Source organism: Octodon degus, unplaced genomic scaffold (assembly GCF_000260255.1).
Source record: "Octodon degus isolate 3935 unplaced genomic scaffold, OctDeg1.0 scaffold00064, whole genome shotgun sequence".
Classification (NCBI taxonomy): domain Eukaryota; kingdom Metazoa; phylum Chordata; class Mammalia; order Rodentia; family Octodontidae; genus Octodon; species Octodon degus.
In genome coordinates, this window is record NW_004524640.1 from 10,318,337 (window position 1) to 10,324,911 (window position 6,575).

Consider the following 6,575-nt stretch of genomic DNA (forward strand, 5'->3'; position numbering starts at 1 on the left):
CGGCCTGCGCGCGCCCGCCCTGCGCGCGCCCTCGGCTCCCATTGAGCCCCGGGCCCGCCCGCTGATGTCATCCCCGGCCCGCCGCCGCCGCCCCGGAGGATTTAAAGGGCCCGTGTGCTCCGGCCTTGGGGAGGACGTTGGGGGACCGCAGCCAGGAAAAGCAGCACTCTGGGCCACGCGGGCAGCACTGTGCAGGAGCGCAGGGTCGTGTGTGGGAAGGGGAGCGCGCGCAGGTGCTGGCACCCTAAGATAAGACCTGGCAGGACGCAGGTGGAGAGAAAGTGGGGCGGGGAGAGGGGTGGCAAGCGAAGGAGGAGGACATGCAGAAGCCGGAGTTTTTCCATCTACAAAGCCTCCTCTATCTCGGGCAAGATCAGTGGACCTCAGAGAAGGAAGGCCTGTCGTTGGGGCTCAGGAGCCCCAGGCGCTGAGCGCTGCAGGGGACAGTGGTGGTGTTGGTGGGGGATGGAGGGGCCCTGACCAAAAGAGACCCAGGGGTGGGCAGTTTTACTCTGATCTCAGAAATATGGGAGCAAAGGCCTGTTCTCTATCCCAACCACTCTGCAGTTCAGTTGGGGTGGGCAGAGCCTCATATGGAATTGTCACCCCTTGGGGGAAGAGCCACATTCCACCAAGGGACCAGCACCGAGTTAGGAGCCAGAGCTGGGCCACCTTGTGGCTGTGGACTGGGAAAGAAAGACCAGGCCTGCCCTTCTGACCCCCTCAAGAATTCATGAAGGCTTCCTCCAGGTTCAAAAGGCAAGGTTATTAAAATGATGGTATTTACACTGTGTCATGCAAAGCTCCCAGGTTATGACGCATCTGCATTGTCACACACAGTTGTGACTGTGGACACCCAAAATGGTTGAGCACACTGCTTCCGGAAGCGAGTTTGGGGAAGAGTCACTGCCATAATAACTGCATCTTCCCTCAAGCCTGAGGGACTTAGTCACTCACTGTCCCAACTGGTAGGAGCCTTTCAGGCAGTTTGTTCACAGGCTGGCAGTCTGTGGCCCAGAGAAGCCACAGGATTGCATGGGGACCAGGAGAACACCTGTGGCAGGCGAATGGGGACTCAGGCTAGGTGTCACCTTGCCAGGGCAGGGTGTTGTCGCCAACCAGAGAGGGACTTGGCTCGGCCTGTGGTGATTCTTCTTGTTTTTGTTTTGTCAGTCCATTCCCAATGGGCAGATTTCATCTTCCAGGTCAGATTCCTGACATCTCTCAAAGCCCTGGGAGATGTGCTGACTGTGGCCACAGGCAGAGTTCCAAAGTGCAGGCAGTGGGGCCCTGGCACAGCTGAGCACAGCTGAATGCACCCCTCTGCCCTGTAGTCCACAGCACCCCAACTTTCCAAGCTGGACCCTACTTTGCAGTCATACTTTCTCTTCTTCACCTAGCAGACACCCCGCACCCCTGGTCTTGTCTCCAAGGACAACACATGGAAGGTACATTCTTTCTGCAGTCACCAAGGGAACCCCAAGCGTCCCCAGCTCTTGCCAAAGGGCACACACCAACTCTTGACCCTGAAGCTGGGACTGCAACAAGGCTGCTGCCCCTCTTAAACTAGTCTACCTCCAGCTTTGGGGACCAATGCCTCCCCTTTCTCCTCCTCATGCCCTACCTACTTTTTGAGATAGTCTTCTAAATAAACTGCTCAGGTTGACCAAGCACTTTTGATCTGCTAGCCTCAGCCTCCCAAATGAAGGATTCCAAAGTTTTAAGAGCCTCTGGTTATGCTGGGTGTGGTGGTGTACGCCTATAATCCCAGGACTTGGGAAACTGAGGTAGCAGGATCAGTGTGAACTCCAGGCCAATCTGGGCCAGCCAGAAGTACATAGTGAGACCTGACTAAATACAAAAAACAGAGAGAGAGAGAAGGAGAGAGACAGAGAGACAGAGACAGAGAGAGATGGAGAGGGAGGGAGACACAGACAGAGAAGGACAGAGAGAGACAGAGATCCTCTGGTTCCCCCATGGCTCCCGGGCCTCCGCAGTCTGTCCTCACTGTCCCCACCACTCTCTCCATGGCAGGGGTGTTCCCCTGCCGCATCTTCTGACAAGCCACACTGTGGGGCCCAATCCTCTCCCTTCCAATTCCCCATAAGTCCAAGCTTTGTGTTTTCTAAAGAGCTTTGCAGCCCAGCTCTGAAGAGAAGCGGACGCATGCAAGGCCAACCAAGGAGATGAGCATGTGCCAAAGCACAAGAAATCCCACAGCAGCCAGGGCCTTGTTCCCAGAATCAGAAGCCACTCCCAATTTGGAAGCCCCAGCGTGTCGCCTGAAGTGACAACTCTCTAGCCAGCCTCCCACCTGCCAGAAGCAGCCGGCCGATCCCTGGTTCAACTGAGCTACACCCTGTCCTTCTTTACTTTGAGACGGGATCTTGCTAAGTTGCCCAGGAGCCGCCTCCTTGCTCCCACCATGCAGCCTTGGCATGAGCAAGCTCCACTCTTGACAGCCACACAGCCCATCTTCTCCTCTTCTCTAGGGATGACTTGAAAGTCACCTTCAGGTTGGGCATTGTGGCACACACCAGTAATCCCAGCACCCAGGAGGCTGAGGCAGGGGGATCACCCTGAATTTGAGGCCAGCCTGGGCTACAAAGTGAGTTCAAGTCCAGTCTGAACTGCATAGTGAAACCCTATCTCAAAAAGATCAGAAAAGGAAAACAAAAATCAAAAAACAAACAAACAAAACAAATCACCTTTACAGGGAGGCGTGGCCTATTGCCCCCTCCCTCCCCATCAAGCACTACCTGGCATCCTGCACATGGTGCTCCTTTTATTTTGATTATTTTTGGTCCACGTCCCTCTGCGAGGGAGCTAAACTGCGAGAACGTAAGGAGTGAATGCTATTTTGGGCACCACTGTGTAGCCAATACCTAGAACGTCCGACCGGCACCTCTTAGGCATTTAACAAATAGGGAATAAATGAACTGCGAAGCACCGCCCTCCTGCGTCTCTGACCCACGTGGAGTGCTATCTCCTGGTGCCATCTCCTGCCTCAGCCTTCCAGAGTGTTGGGATTACAAGCATGTGCCACCAAGATTTCCTCCACTGTGCCCTTCTGCCATTTTTCCACCTTGGACCGAAACCTGAGCTAAAATTAAATCCTTTCTCCTTTAACTTGTGTTCAGAGGTCTTTGGTCACAGCGCTAACTAGCCTTGCCCACCTTGGTCTGGCTTCCAGAGTCCTGCAGCTTTTCCTTTCTTGCATCCTGGTCCCCCAGGCCTGTCAGCTCACAGAAGCCACACTACTGTGGGCCCCTTGGCTCTCTGTCCCTGGAGGTCCTCTGAAGTCCCACCCACCTTGGTGCTTCCAGCCCGTACCTGGCCTGGCCTTGCCTTTCTTACACGGCTACTTTGTGACCTCGGGCATGGCCACGCAGGGTCAGTTCATCACTGCCAGGGGCCCCTCCTTTCCCTGCCTACCAAAGGCAGGCAAGGCTGCAAGAGGCCTTGGTTTTTATTTTGTGACAGTGTCTTGCTAAGTTGCTCATGCTAGGCTCAAATTTGCCATCCTCCTGCCTCAGCCTCCCAGGGTACTGAAAATGCAGGCAAGTGCCAACGCACCTAGCTCCAGAGGTCTGGATTTCAGCATAGCAATCGCTGGATTTCAGGGTAAACTTGGGGAACTCCCAGCCCCTCTCTGGGGGTCTGGGCAAGGTGATCTCCAAGGTCTTCCAGTGTCTTCTTTGTAAACTAGGGGCTGCGCCACACCAGGAACAACCTCTAGACTCCAGATCCTGGGCACCATGTGGATAAAAACTCTGGGGTCACATGGTCCAGGCTGAGTAGGAAAGGGATCCCCAGCACCACTCCCACACTCAAAACGTGAGCATTTCCTGGCTGCTAAAAATACGCCCATGGATAAAATCCACAGTCGTTCCCAGGCCAGCTGTGACTTGGCCCCTACCCCCCCAGACTTAGTTCACACCTCACTTAACGTCCTCTTTTATGACTTAAGACCCCAGGACCTTTGCACGTGCTGCACTCTGCCCAGGAGTATCTGTGTCGATTGCCAGTGGCTGCCTCCTGCTCTTCTTGGCCCAACTCAAAACTTATCTCCTCTCAGAGATCTTCCTTGATTACACAATCCTAAGTGGGCTTCCTTCTTCCTCTTGCTTTCTTTGTGTTCCTTAGGACTCACTGAAAATACCAACTTGTTTTTAACTTTTTGGTTTGTTTGCTTGTCTTTTGAAAAGGATCTTGCTAGGGAGCCCAGGCTGGGTTTGAACTCACTATGTAGCTCAGGCTGGCCTCAAACATGCAGACTCTTCTGCCTCCGCCTCTTAAATGCTGGGACTACAGGTGTGCACCACCACGCCTAGCTACATACTCACTTATTTTAACACCTTTGCCTTACACACACACACACACACACACACACACAGTCAGACAGACAGATAGACACAGAGACAGAGACACAGACAGACAGAGACAGACAGACACAGACAGACACAGACAGAGACACAGACACAGAGAGACCCTCCCGGGGGTGCCCTGCAGATATGCACGCAATGAGCAAGGCTGTATGTGTCAGGGGTAGAGTTGGGGCTGACACTTCCCATCCCTGGGCTGCACTACGCCCGGCAGCCTTCCTTGGGGATGGGCCCTGTCCCACAGCTCCTCCACACCCCTCCACCTCTTCTCCCAGACTTCTCTATCCTCACCTTTCCAGGAGGCTGCAAGTGGGCAGGCCTTCCCTCAGCAGTCCGAGGCTGCTGCCTCCTTACTGGAATCCAGTCCCAGAGGAGCCAGAACACCTGTCCCACCTCCCATGTATCTCACAGGGAGCTCTAAACATCCCCGGGGCATCCCCAAGGTCCCTTGGCCTGCCCCAGCTCCATGCTCCTTCCCCTCTGGCTCCTTTGACCCTGTCTGTGCTTTGGCCAACTCGTGCCCCTGCCGCCCCCTGCAAATCCAGGACACACAGGCACTCATCAGCGGGGCCCAGACCCCTGCTACTGGCCGAGCTAACAATCCTGCCCCACACCAGCACTCAGTCACCGCCACTCATCACCCCCTGGTTATATCACACAGCCAGCCACAGTGTTCCCATGCGAACCCCTCTCCGGGCAGAGAGATCAACCCTTGCCCTGCTTGCCCAAAGCTGACAACATGACTGCAGCTGGTGTGGTAGCTCATGTGTGTGGTCCCAGCCCTCAGGAGGCTGAGGCAGAAAGATCTCAAACCCGAGGCCAGCCTGGGCTACAAAGTGAGTTCAAACCCAGCCTGACCTACACAGCAATATTCTGCCTCAAAAACAAAACAAAAACTGTGATGTAGAAGCAGGCCACACCCGAGGAGAAAGATGAACAGCACCCTCTGTTCTGTGACGGCAGGATGTGAACCACAATGGTTTCTTTCTTTATCTTGTCTGCCTCCCTGAGTGTAGGGATGGAATCCAGGGCCTCAAGCACGCTAGGCACCCCTAGCCTTCAGGTCTCACTAATTACCTTAATCCGCGTTCAAATAGGCTGCCCTCAAATAGGCCACCCTCCTGCCTCAGCCTCCTAAGTACAGGCAGTACAGTTATGCATGACAGTGCCTGGCTCTGTCCTCCTAACCTGTGCATAGAAGGCTGCACAAATACAGCTTTGTGACAGGCCCTGAGGCCCTTCACAGTTAGACCTTCTTCTGAGCCATCTAAAAGACATGGTAGGGGAGGAGGCAGGGAGGCCGGGGCTGGGGCCAGAGGAAGGTGGAGGCATGCAGGGTCCCTGAGCCCATGCAGCTGACTATGGGGTTCTCCCAGGGGCTGCTCAAGACAGCTTAGCACTATGTAGGGTAGGCCGGGGTGGAGTGGGGGTGGGGCTAGTGCTCACTCAGGTGCCAGGGTGGCCCTGCCCACTGAGCCCAGCCTGATTCCACAGCTGCCAGGGCTGCACATCATCCCCGCCTGCATTACAGCCAGAAAACGGAGGGGGACATTGGGCACCGGAGCTCACGGTCTCCGAGGTTCCACAGGACCCCAGTCATCTCTCCCAGCCAGCCCAGGGCCCACCCCGCCCTGCCTCTGTACATGTCAAGCTGAACCTGCCTATGGCATCTGCGGCTCTGCTGGAGTCCCCTGGCCCCCCAGGAACACCTCACGCCCACTCCCAGCTCAGGTATCCGGGGGTTCTGTTGAGCCTTAAGGTAGCTGTTTCCAGAGTAGACATCTTCCCCGGAGGGCTCACTGAGCAACCAGCGTGCGGCGGCAAGAAGAGAGCTGGAATGTGAGGTGGCACCTGTCTGTAATCTCAGCACTCTGGAGGCTGAGGCAGGAGGATCACTGTAAGTTCAGAGTCAGCCTGGGCTGCATAGTGAGTTCAAAGCCAGCCTGAACTACACAGTAAGGAAAAAAAAAAGTTTTTGATTTGTATTTGTATCTAGTTTTGAGTCTTAACCTTCTAAATATTTTTTGTGTGTATGTGGTGTTCTTGAGTCAGTTTACCTTTTTTCCCCCTCATTTCCTCTTTTTTTTTTTAATTTTAGGGAAGGGTCTACAGGGTGTACAGGGTCTCACTGCATAGATCAGACTCATAGTGATCTGCCTGTTTACAGCCTCCCAAGAGCTGGGATTACAG

The 6,575-nt window shown here is 54.7% G+C and overlaps 1 protein-coding gene across 1 annotated transcript in view; it reads right to left on the minus strand.

The window, feature by feature from the left end:
• The window catches only part of LOC101592056 (casein kinase I), a 32,534-nt gene that overhangs the window by 22,332 nt on the left and 3,627 nt on the right, over positions 1 to 6,575 (minus strand). The window lies entirely within an intron of this gene.